This window comes from Pimephales promelas, chromosome 23, assembly GCF_988280905.1.
Source record: "Pimephales promelas chromosome 23, fPimPro1.hap1.1, whole genome shotgun sequence".
Taxonomy (NCBI): domain Eukaryota; kingdom Metazoa; phylum Chordata; class Actinopteri; order Cypriniformes; family Leuciscidae; genus Pimephales; species Pimephales promelas.
In genome coordinates, this window is record NC_142791.1 from 6,193,056 (window position 1) to 6,206,733 (window position 13,678).

The window sequence follows — 13,678 nt, forward strand, 5'->3', positions numbered from 1 at the left end:
AGCAGCGTCTTACATTGTGTTTCCACCGTGTTATGTTTTCATATCCGTGGTTTATGTACTTAAAGGGATAGTTCACTTTTGGAAAGATGAATGTGTATTTTATGTAGAAGAAATGTGAAATTATTTTTGAATTTGGAGATTTCTAGACTGAGAAAAGCTAGAAAATGTATTTTTGGCTTATGTGGATGAAAGACAACAACTCCCAGTATGCACTTGCTTCGCTGCCCTAGGAGGCCATGCCTATCAGTAAAAGAGCGCAGTAGTTAAACAACAAGGCTAGGCTACTAGTGAGTCTCCGTGATGAGTCTGCCTGAAAACGTGTTTCGAGATCGCCCAAAATGTCCGGGATTCGGCTTTTGCGTTTCATTATGTTTACTGTGGGACGAGTGAGGGCCGCGGGAGAACGACGCGAGGCCGGAGGCGTGATTACCGGTGAGCGACAGTTGTGAGGCGCACCGGTCTCGTATCTCTCACGGAGGAGCCAGAATTTTTTTAGCAATGTTAAAATGGACATCAACCAATCACTTGTTTAGCGTTCATATAAACACTACATTCAGATTCACCAATCGCAATGAATTCAGTTAGATTGAAACAAAAGCTGAAAAGCAAAAGCTGAATCCCGAACATCGACGGCCAGACATGTCTGGGAAAAAGAGGATGGTAACCCCTACTACTCAGCTTTCTCCACAGAACAAGAGCCTGCTAGCTTAGCTTCCAAAAAAAGATGGCCGACACTGTGTGTACATTCAGTAAATGAGATCGCCCTCTATGGGTGGGTTGAGAACATGCCGGACAGCCCCTACAACTGACTGTAGTCTTTAGCCTCTGGACAAAAAACCCTCAGATGACGCAAAATGACGATTTTTGCGTTATCAGAGGATTTTTCCCAGACAATAAATAATTAAATCTCTCGTCTCAGGGGATATGAGAGTTGAAAGCATGGTAATTTGAAAATACTACAAGTTTTCTACTAATACAAAGCTAAATGCTAAATCCTGAAGTATCCATTTAACATGTGCTTTTAACCCAAACACTATTATATACTATCACATCAGTTGCTGTTGTCTTGTTTTATGGAAATGTGAATGTTATTGTGTTACCAGCAGGGGTTACCAGGGTTTTGACCTAAACAGACAAACTGCTTAATAGTCTGACTCTGGGCACACAATATTGTTGTTTTTCTCCTTATATTATACCAGTGCAAAGACATGAAGTGTGCTTGTGTGCACCCTAATATCAGGTTAATAAGTGCCGATTAATATCCAATACGTCCATAGAAATATTTTTTTTTTGTTTTGTTTTTTTTTGAAGAATGGCGGTAAAAATAACCACACTTCTTGGCGAATAATTTGAATAATGAAAATTTCATGCTAATGCTCAGTTAGAGATTTATCCATGTCTGCATGGGCTGTAAGGTGACGCTCTGGTCCTGACCTGTTTACATCCACAAATGTAAATAGGCCATATAAAATGTATAAATATAGAAACCTAAAAAAATAAACAGCATTCCACACCCGTGCTGCACATTCTCCCTGTCACTTTCATCATAGACAGACAGACAAAAAATAAAAGTGGTCTCAACCACACTAGATACCCCTGTTTATCATATTACCGCCACACATGAGCCGCGCGCATGGCTTGACCCGGTGTTAAGTGTCCGTGCTAAATTTCATTGCTTCCATCTACTGGAAGGCTTGCCAATATACTGGCATTGAATTCCTAGAGGAAAATAAATGGCAATAAAAAAAGAGAAATGAGAGCCCCTGCAAGCTGAGAAGAGAGGGTTTTTTTTTTTTTTTTCGTTCTCTTTTATTGAGGCTGGCTGGTGTTGGGGGATGTGACTTGGCACCGTGAGCGAGGCTTAGTGAGATGGCGAGCCCTGAAAGCCGATAGCCGAGTAACAACTACAGCCGGATCGCAGAGGCCTGGGAATGTAATTAATTGCACACAAATTTCTTTGATGAAATGTTATGTAGTGATAAGCACTTGGCCCGCCAGCTTAAATTCTCTGGCTTCTCTGTGACAGCCTGCCCTCTATGCATCTGCTGCATTCTGGGAAATATCTGCTTAGCTTCCAAGACCTTGTTCACTTGCTTCAATCAGCCAAGTTGTGTTTATCTCTTGAGTGTCATTGTGTTAGGGATGGTTCAAGATCGTCATCTAGTTGTCCACCAACTGACTAGATTTACTTATTTATTCTCAATTCTCAATTTCCCTTATTTTTTATTCTTATTTCCTCATTTTGTCTTTATCTATATTGAATATAGCTGCCAAAGTTAACGCTTGTGTTCCATTTTTTCAGTTTAACGAAAAAAAAAGAAAAAAGATTTAACGCAATTAACGCAGCAGCCGCTTTTCCCATCATTCTTTGGCTAGCATTATATGTGAATCTCCTGTCTGTGTGACACACACGACTCATGCTTACACAGCTTTAACGTTAGATGCGATTAATCGCGATTGAATACAGAAAAATGTGATTAATTAGTTAATTTTTTTTTTAGCTATTGATTGACATGACTACTATTTGATTATTTTATGTTAGTTTCTTGTTGTATCTGTATTTATCTTAATTAATATTATGTGCATCCAAAATACAATTTTGTGTTTATATAATATATGTGTGTGTGCTGCTGTGTATAATTATTTTGTATATAAATACACACACATGCGTGTATATATTTAAGAAAATGTGTTATTTTATTGTATATTTATATATAATATAGATTATGTATTTATATTAGGGCTGTCAAAATCGCATCCAAAATAAAAGTTTGTGTTTAAATAATATATGCGGGTGCACTGTGTATAATTTTGTGTATATATATATATATATATATATATATATATATATATACATACACACACACATGCATGTATATTTAAGAAAAAATATTATCTATATATAAAATATTTATATTTACATATCATGTAAATTATATATAAATCTATATACAGTATATAAATGAAAATATTTCTTAAATATATACAAGCATGTGTGTGTATTTATATATACAAATAATTATACACAGTGCACCCACATATATTATGTAAACACAAACTTTTATTTTGGATGCGATTAATCGTGATTAATAGTATTTATGTGCAAATAATTCTTAAATATATACATGCATGCAAATGTATTTATATATACAAAATAATTATACACAGCACACACGCATATATTATGTAAACACAAACTTTTATTTTGGATGCGATTAATCGCAATTCATCTTTGCACAGCCTTAATTTATTTATTTTATACAGTTTTGACATTTATGTATGCTAAGAGGATAATAATGGTCTAATCGGGGTCAGGTAAACGGATTCCTTGACTAGTCGTATCCGTCCTGTACATGTGTGGTGTTCACAGAATGACGACCTCCTCTTTTATTGTCATTCTGTGCACCGTGACTAGCTGTTCAGATATGATCTAAGAGAATTGAAGTCTCCGGTCGCTCGTAATATCTCACTTCCCTCCTCTGCTCTTCAGTTCATTATTAAATCTGGGAATTGTCCCCATATATCAGTATGCAGGAGCAGCACATTATAGAGCCATTTGTAGGAGTGGAACTGGAGTAGTGCTGAGCACAAGCAGAGGATGGATGTTAAAAGCATATTGATTTGTCTGTAATGTCATTGTACATCACTAAGTTTTATACCCATATAAATGCGTCCTCAGGTTTGTCCTTCGAGGCAGCAGCTGAAGTGAGTAAACGTGGCTCTTTGTGTGAGTTATGAGGTTTAAACTGCACTCTGCACTGTTTTTACTCCGTGTCCACCTCTACCTGTCTTTTGTATCCCTTCATTCAAGGTTCATTTACCCTCAGGCCTCTGTTGAGACACACAACCTCTCTTTTGCTTCCTAAAAGTGTTGCATTCGCACACCGGTGGAATAAAAGGCAGGTTAAAGCTAATGGTAATCGTCAGTTAAGATCCCTTATGCCATCGCGACAGCAGCGCCTGACAAGGTCACTGAAGGTCGATGCGTGTCACTTGAGCTTAGCAACTGCAAAGAGGGGGGCCCGCAGTGTTTCCATGGCGATCGCACCTTGGGGAACGAGAGACGCTGATGAAAGCTGCAATATTCCTGCAAAATTGTTTCTGCTGACATTTAGGATGTGATGTCACCTACAGAATTGAGGCTTTGGGGGGGAATGTAGATGTCGATTGGAGCGCTCGACGGAGAAAGGCGGCGAATATAACCCAGTGTCTCTGCGAGGACAGGGTGATCTAGTTTAAGCGTGACAATGTGCGAGTGGAAGCACGCTGCAGTACGTACTCAGGCGTAATATTAGCCTAAATAAACAGCCACGCAGGCCTTTTAGCCTGACCCAAGCTCTGATCCCTGTTGACAGGCTGTTACTTTAGATCGGATGCGATACAGGCAGCTTGTCTGCGGCGGTTAAGAGCCCTGGCCCTCAGAGCTGACGAGGTCATAGCGAGGCCGGTCGGGTTGGCTGGGTGACTCAGTGGCTGTCCAAGCAATGACGGAACATTTGCAGCCGTGCCGCACCAGCTACGATGGCCCCTGCGTCCTTCTGTCAAGCGCTGTTGTCGTTGGGGTAAGCTCACTCAGGTTAACTGCTCACAGCTGGATCCAACTACTGCCGGCTGCCAGAAAACCAGAACGCTCAGTCCAGGGAGCTCATACAGGGCCTTTTAATTCACTAATTGGGAACAGAGTCAAGACCTCTGTGTGTGACCTATATACAGATGTATTGTGGAGCAATATGCCATGTGAGTAGGGATTTGTGATTCTTCTGATCTAAAAAGAGCCATTTTAAGTGTGATTTTTCTTACTGTGCCCAAAATGTTTTTTATGTAAATATAGATTAATATGACTACAATAATAATTATTACAGACCTTCTTCCACATGTAACAGTGTAATTTTCCCTTTTATATCGTTATTGCACTGAAAAGAAATCAGATATTTAAAGTGTAGTCATTGGAAACTGAGGGTTTTGACTCTGCATAAGGAAATGGACAATATATTATAAGCAGCCAAGCACACTAGTGGATTATCCATCTCACTTTCTATAAAACTATAAAAGCGTTCCCAAATGCACTTTATAAGCGAGCCAAACTCAAAGCAGACGCAATTCATGATGAATTCATGTGGAGAAGCATTTGCTTAAAACTCTGGATCATGAGCTGCTCATGTGTAAAAGAACACAGTGCCGTGCTTCCCTCTAAAACATGCAGCGCATGTGTTTATTTTATTAAATTGCAGCTCTTCGATTTGATAATCGCACTCAGCCATATTGTAAATTCAGTTTTATTTCAATTAATTGTGCCCCCCAAATTAAGAGGTTGAGTGCTACATTTATTTCATCACAGCTGATGAAATGTGATAAAACCAAATAATGATAAGAATGCACTCAAAGCGCTTTACGAGGGGGAATCTCCTTAACCACCACCACAAATTTTCCATCAGTGATTAAATGAAATATATTAATTATGATGATGATTTCACAGTAGATTTTATTTATCTAATCAAGCCATTCGATATGAAATATTTAATTCTTTTGAAACATTCTTCAAAATATCTTATTTTGTGTTCCACGGAAGAAAGTAGTGCTGGGAGCTTTGACCAAAAATGTATATCATGTTTGTTTTTTTGTTTTTTTGTTTTTCAAAATTAAGCTTTCAGGTTTATGGTTTTTCAGGTAATTTTCAGGTTTTTCAGGTTTTTTTTTTTTTGTTTGGTTTTTTCTCCATGCATAATCAGGTGTTCAAAGCATTTTCTACTGGTTGAGAGAGGAATTACTGCAGTAAATTGACTGGATGGTCTATTTTATTGTCATTAGTTAATATTGTAGATTAGAATAGCGCCCAGTATAATAGCACCTAAAATTGTTATTTCTTAACATTATAATTGCATTCTTATAACCAAGCAAGAATGTTAATGCAACGTCTAAAAAAAATTGGACGTTTTGAATGTTCCTAGAACATTTAGATATAAAGTTTTTATAACTTAATGGGAACGTCTTATAACCTAAAATTGACTGGGGAAGAGGAGAGATTCGCGATTGCACAGAACACGTTTTTAAATGCAGGATTCTCTGAGCGAGCCCAGAGAAAATAGACCTTTTCTCACAAGACCAGCGTGTATCTGAGAGCGCGCACACGCCCGAGCAGAGATTCGCGCTCGCACATTATATTAATTTACTTTCGCGCTACAATAAAATAATGCCATAGTTCTGCAGCATCCTCCTTCCCTGTAACGTAACACCAGAGCACTGCTGTTTGAGTTACCCTCGCCTCACTGTCGCTGCTTAGAAGTGCAACTTTGTAAAGGGTCCATCTGGAACAGTGCCGGCGGCGCAGCGTAACGTTCATTCCGAACGCTGTGTAATCAAATACATCGGTATGGCGGTATATTAAAAATGAACATCATAACAAAATATAGTCCGGTTTTCACTATGAACCGTTATACCAGCCCGTTCTCATCCTTTAACGTCATATAGAACGCTATATGACAAAACGGCGCTATACTACGCACATGGCACCCTTTATCGTTAATATAACACGCGAACCCAAGACGTTATAAATCCTTTAGTGTGAATATGACACGCACACCCTACCCCACACCTAAACTTAGCCCTCACAGCGCGTGTTATATTAACGATAACGGGTGCCATGTGCGTAGTATAGCGCCTTTTTGTCATATAGCATTCTATATGACGTTAAAGGATGAGAATGCGTTGGTTATACCGCCCAGCACTAGAAGAAAGTAAATCATGAAGGATTGGAATGGTATGAGAGTCAATGATGACAGAATTAGAATTTTTGGGTAATCTATCCCTTTAACCAACGCATTCTCATCCCAAGGCGTCATATACGGCACTTTTGCCAAAACGTAGATATCCAACGCACATGGCACACTTTAGCGTCAAATGAGACGCTTCGGTCACGGTAGGTTTAGGTATGGGGTAGGGTTAGCGTTAGGGTTCTGCCCCATATATATCTGCATCTCATTTGACGCTAAAGGGTGCCATGTGCGTTGGATGTTTAACTAGTCAGCCAATCACGGAGACTGGTATGAAGTCAGCCAACTTAGTCAGCCAATCACGGAGACCGGTATGAAGATGGTGGGTACAGTGGTAAGCATTGTCTTCAGAATATAAGCCAATGTTGACTCATATAGACCAGACCCTCCTCACCTCCACATGTAACTGTATAATTCTCCCTCCACGGGCCGCCGTCTGCTCCAGTGTTAAAACAGGCGTTATATTGCACTGAAAAGAAAGCAGCGAGGGAGATATTTAAAGTGTAGTCATTGGAAACTGAGGGATTTGACTCTGCAGCAGGAAATAGACAATTTATTATAAGCAGCCAAGCACACTAGTGGATTATCTATAAAACTTTCATGGCTGTCCCTCAGTGGCAGGCAGCCATAAAACTTCCCGAATGAGGGACTTGTTAATTTACTTGTTAAAGCAAATTAAAAATTTATAAGCGCTTTTAGGTAAATGAGATCCTCTTTCATTGGCGCTCTAGTGGGATTCTCACTCTCTCTTTCGGCTCCTTGGAGGACAGGTTAGCTGTGCTGAAACGCCGCAGAAGAACAATAAAAGCTGGTAAATTGTTCCAGGTTTTATTACTGTCAAGCTGCACAGCTGCCGTAGTGCGTAACTAAGGAAGAACAGAAGCCGATAGCAACAGAATCCCTCGGGCTCCCGCTGGAAGCGAAGGGTCAGCCGAGCTGTTCAAAGTAGGGTTTTAGATGAAAAGAGTATTGGGGTCTGCGAACGGCGCCGTTTAAAAGGCCAACGTGGCCGAGTCGGTCTTTGTGTTTGACTGCATCGGGTTGTGGGCCGAGCCTGTGGGAGTAGTTCAATAGACTTGTAAAATTTTATCATAACACCGCCGAGCACTTTTCAGCAAGTGGGCAAAGGAAGTAATTGACTACATGTGCTAACGATAATCCTGTGAAAGCTTCAAAAGCCATTTTAAAAGGATGCTTATCCCATTATTTGAGCTCCGTTTCTACCTCGGAGGAACCGTCCGTGAATTTCTACACTGTTTTGTTCTTCCGATGGGTTCTTTGCTTTCGAATATGCAAACATCTCCGTATAGCATCAGGATGCTTATCTAAGCTCTTGCCTCTTTACAAGTGCTCCCATCTCAGTATAAACTAATATGGCTTTTACAAGCAAGCTCTTAATGTATGTCAGTATTATTTCAGATTAAGGCACCGTTCTCAATTGAAATCCACCACTCCCACTTTCAGCTTTAAAGGGCCATTAAAACTGTTATATGGAAACTCAAAGCTATTGTGTGCCGTGTCTTTGAGACAATCCCTATAAAATACATTTAGACGTATGGACTGTTGTAACAGCGCTTGTAATGGATGCGTAGCTTCAGTGCGGGTGCCTGTGCGAAATCGCAGTAAATTCAAAATAAAGCAAGTTGTTGACAAAATTTCCATGAGTGTAATGCAGTCAAAAGCTGTTTCGCTCGGCCTCCATTTGCCCCGTTGGAAACAGGCTACCTTCGTGGAGGTTTTCCCTCAGAGGGACTCGCTAAGTGCAATGTGATTACAGCGCTATAAAACTGTGCTATCTATAAAATGACCATTTCTTTTTGCGGGCGATCGCAAGACCCGGGTTAACGCTCACAGGTCTCTCTGACCTTTTTATGAGGAAGGCAAAGCGAGAAGCTCTTTCCGTTACTGCCTCACATCAAAGCCTTGGCAGCATAAATTAATTTTTAATAGCGTGGAGGCTTTTGTGCCAGGGAATCATGCTGACTGCTTATTGAAAACAGTTGTTAATTCTATACTTCAGTAAACTCAGACAGGGGGGAGGGAGAAATCAGCCCTAACAGGGAACAGATTGAGGCAAAACAAGAACTTACTGTGTTGAAATTAATGGCAGATGCACTTACTGGTAGTTTAAATGTTTCATTAGATGCTAATGTCTTACTGTGTTTTTAATTGTTGAGGAATTAGTTGCTGGAATATGAAAACCATCTGTTTGTTATCTTCCTGGAGGGGGAATCTTTACCAAGGCTCTGCTCTGGGTTGTTAAAGGAGTTTATCCTTATGGTGCAACCTGGTGGAACTGTCAGTCTTCATTAACGTCATTATGATTGCACAAGCAAGACTGTGAAAACCCACACACACACTCGTAAACAACATTATTATGTGCACACACTCACAGGCGTGTACATATGGGAGATGCTTGCTTTCCAAAGAACGATCATTTTTACAAGAAACTGCATTACGTTTGTTATGACAGTTAATCTAGCGAGCAGCAGTAGGTAACGATCATATGCCAAAACCAGAAAGAGCGTAGAGACAATAAAAATGAACACAATAGATATCACACTTTATGTGTCTAGACATCAGACTAATTTTAGAGTTAGTGAGATGCCCTGTTAAACTGTAAATGTGGAGTAATGAACAATGCGTGGACATAGACTGGACTGATTTATCGACTGTGGGTGGAAACCCGATTTGCACTGAACTTTTTGATGATGGTAATTTATCGTGGCTTCCAGTATTGCGCTTTTTTTTTCTTTAACACCTCTATTAATAAAATCTCTTCAAAAATGACTCTGAGAACTCATATGAAATGACCTGCGTGCCTTCAGTGCCTTCAAAGGCTATTTAAGAGGCATTAAGTGGATAGCTAACAAATCTCCAAATCGCTTTTTAATTTCTCATGTTAAAGTTGTACCTGCTTAACTGGTTTAAGGGAGTTTATCTTGGTTCGATATCTGTGTTAACATTTGATTATTTACTCAACTCAGAGTAAGTCAAGATACACCATCCTTTTACATAGACATTTGCATTACTTAATTGGAGAATAATAAGTGTTTCTTCATGGTAATTTTATTTTGCGTTTTTCTTCAGAACACTTAACGCTCAGTAGGAAACTTCCTGGTGCATGTCCTGTACAGTGCTGTGCAAATGATTGAGTGACACCACCCCTAACCCACCCTTTTTTGGGAAGTATACACATGCAAGCCATATAATGAATCACATTACTGTATGTACAGGAGCTTTACAGCCAGTATCCATTATACATTTTTTTTTTGTCATCTGAACTAGGCAATACTGAACTAAAACTTGTTTATTTAAACTTTTATCCGGAGCTCTTAACCAGTGTCTTCAGTTCCGACTCACTGCCCAGAGTCACTTCTTAAAAAGTAATACCAGCTGTTTTTGTTTTTGTTTACAAAAAAGCTGTACGTTGGTTAAAAAAAACAAATGTCCTAAAACAAATGTTTTTTAATAATGAAAACAAATGGCTTATAAGCTTAATAACTAAATGTGGAATTGATACAGTAGTTTTACAATAGATTCAAATACAATAACACATTATTTTATGTACTATTTTCATTTGGTTATTTCCTAGTCATTGTCCTTTTATTATTTTCCAAATCATTATTGAATTTGTTTATTGTATATTTTTTTATTGCTGGATATACATTCCTTTCCCCCCCTCTTTTTTAAAGTTTCCCTTGGACTTTAAGGAGAACTCCGGCGCAAAATGAACCTTTGGTCTAATAACACATTAGTCGACCGTTCTCTGAGATTTGTTTTTAGGACAATCGATTTTATAGAGCTTTATCTCTAAAAACTGTTTAGCGTATAACGCTAGTATATGGGGCAAATAATACGTAAAAAGAAATCGCTAGTTAATACCACTAACAAGGCTCAAGTCTCGACAAGTCGAACCACGAATGGGGTTCATACAGTTCAGCTCACTTGGCACGGTTTGTGGTTCGACTGGTCGAGGGTTTTCCAAAGATGGCTTCTGCCTGTATACACAAAGTGCACTGTCTTTATAAAGTATCATTAAACTGTCTGGCTCTCAATGCTTCGTTTTGCACGTAGGGACCCTCATGATGTTACTGTGTTAGTGTGGGGCTATTTTGAGCCTTGTTAGTGGTATTAACTAGCGATTTCTTTTTACTTATTATTTGCCCCCATATACTAGCGTTATACACAAAACAGTGTTTTGGGATAAAACTCTTTACATTCGATTATCATGAAAACAAATCTCAGAGAACGGTCGACCACCAATGTGTTATTAGGCCAAAGGTTCATTTTGTGCGGGAGTTCTCCTTTAAAAGAGCAGTTGAGAAGATTATCTCACAGTGTCTTTTCCAGGTTTGTTGAGAGTCCACCGTATGAGTCAATGGATGATTATCTTCTGAATCTGCCTGCGTTTCTCGGACTTCTGTTTTCTCTGAGCGTCGATGATGTGAAAGAGGTTTGGCCAGTGCCGTTGTAGGTCCGAAGTGGGCTTGAAATGATGTAGGATGTCTGAATAAAGACAGTATTTGAACCTGCTTCCCAACAGGAATAAAACCCGACACATAGAAATGCACCTAGTTGACCATCCTCCCTCAACTTCAAACTTTTTGTTACTGCCAACTCTCACTCAGTCTCTTTCTCTCTCTGAGCAGTGCCTGCCTCTTATCACGGTGGCCTGCTGGTAGAAGCAAGCGTCTCTGCCTGGAGTCACTGAGCTTCTCCCTCTGAGAGAGATCCTTTCACATAGCTAATGGCTACAGAAAGGGAACAGTTTCATTTTAATTATGTGCTTTACTCAAGGGCCCTCTTCCCCGCAGTCCCTTATCCCGCCTGTGCGCCTTTAACAACCCACAGCCTGCACCAGTGAAAAGAGATATTCTCCAACCCTCATCTTCTTCCCTCCCCCGTCCCGCTGCCTTTGTCAAGAACTATCGCGAAGAATCTGTTTTTATTCTCCTACGTGATGGGGAAGTATGAAAGAGGGAATGTCTGGGAGAGAAAGATAGGAAAAGAAATGAGCGGCCGTTCTATCTCTCCATCTTGGTAAACAACCCCTCCAGTGTGCCGTGGCCTGCTCTGCTTTTTCCATTAAGTGACACTGCAGCCATTTACAGCTCATCTCGACTCATAAAACTGGGTTTTCATGTGCTGAAAGATGAAGGCAGTGGGTTTTTTGGCAGCGCGAGGGGTACGGAAACAGCCCGTCTGAATGGCGAAGCTTCAGAAGACGTAAATTGCAGACCTTGATGACAGTTGCCGGGTCCCAGGAGTATGCCATTGTTCTCCAGACTTTATTGGGGCTCAGATGTTTTTGGATTTTATGTCCTCCTCCCGTTTTCCCCCTCGTCCTTCTCCTCTACACTCTGCTCTTGTTCTTTATGATTTCTCGTCTGCTGAAGGACACCTGCTGTGAATCTCTGGTCCTTGCATGGGGAGAGTGGCTCACTGAATGGAAAACTGCTTTTGATGTACAAGTAGTTTGTTTTTTTATTTCTCTTTCTCACAGGGCTGATAAGAATTCAGGCTTAAAACCATGTAGATGTCAGTTTATTGATTTTTCCTATTTATTTTGTTGCTCTTTATTTGATTAAAACCCAGTTTCTGTATGTTCAACCCTCTGTGCCATATCTTCAACAGATATACAAGAATTTTGGGGTTACCATTTTTGGTGTCCGATTCTCGCTGCATGAATGTATGTTATATTTTAATGTTATTATTTTGGAATATTGGCTAATGTATTTGTAACAAAAATTAAGTTCAGGGATGCAGGAGGCAGGAACCAGCGAACATTCATCGCAAAACTTTAATCACAAAATAAACATAAACAAATAAATGAAAAGCGGCAGCCCCTCATGGATGACTGCCACATAAAAACTAAAACAAAACAACACCAAGTCCAGACCTGGTCCTCTCTCGTCGTCTTCCACTGTCGTCACTCCTCCTTTTATACTTCTGGAGCTCCTCTGTGGGACTCGAGACCGGTGTGGCCATGGTATTCATAGAGAAAGTGATGAAATTACATGAAACAGGGTTCCCACGGGTCCTTGAAATCCTTGAAAGTTTGTGAATCTGAAAAAAAGAAATTCAAGGTAATGGAATGTTTTGGAAAGTAAACGCACATAGAGACAGGTCTTTAAAAGTGCTTGAATTTATTTTTTGCAAGAAGTTTTCTGGAAAAAAATTCCAATTTATTCTCTCCGGTCGAAGGAAAGTTTATTTCGACAACACTTCATGGCCTATGAACATTAGCTTGCTTGATTTAAGCGTTTTGTTAAGTGTTTCCCGCGTGAGGTACTTTGCCATGACGTTCACGTGCGCACAAAACTACTACGATGGCATCTCGATGTTTGTTGTTGAACACACAAATTAAGTCCTTGAATTAGAGGGTATTGGACCTAGAAATTCTTTGAAAGTTAACCAAGGTGTGGGAACCCAAATGAAAGAATCTAGAGATGTCCCCATCCGAATTAGCATCTCCCAAATGTTCACACAACAACAAAATATGGTTGTCAGTTTGTATTTTGGCTGATTTGCACTGTAAGATTAGTCAGATTTGCTGTTTTTGTTAATTTTTTTTTTTTTGAAAGATATTAATAGTTTTTCAGTTGATTAAAAGTGACGGTTTATAATGTTACAAAATATCTCAATTTAAATAAAATGCTGTTCTTTTGAATTTTCCAATCATTAAAGAGTCCTGAAAAAAGTATTATGAATTCCACAAAAATATTAAGCAAGTGATAATAATATCGAAATGTTTCTTGAGCAAGAAATCAATATAGTTGAAGGATTTCTGAAGCAAGGGTCATGTGACACGGAAGACTGGAGTAATGATGCTGAAAATCCAGCTTTACCATAAGAGGAATAAATTACATTTCAAAAGATAGTCAAATTGGAAGAAGTTATTTTAA

The 13,678-nt window shown here is 39.5% G+C and overlaps 1 protein-coding gene across 5 annotated transcripts in view; it reads left to right on the top strand.

Annotated features, from left to right (window-relative positions):
• auts2a (activator of transcription and developmental regulator AUTS2 a) overlaps positions 1-13,678 on the top strand; it is a 348,996-nt gene that overhangs the window by 147,556 nt on the left and 187,762 nt on the right. The window lies entirely within an intron of this gene.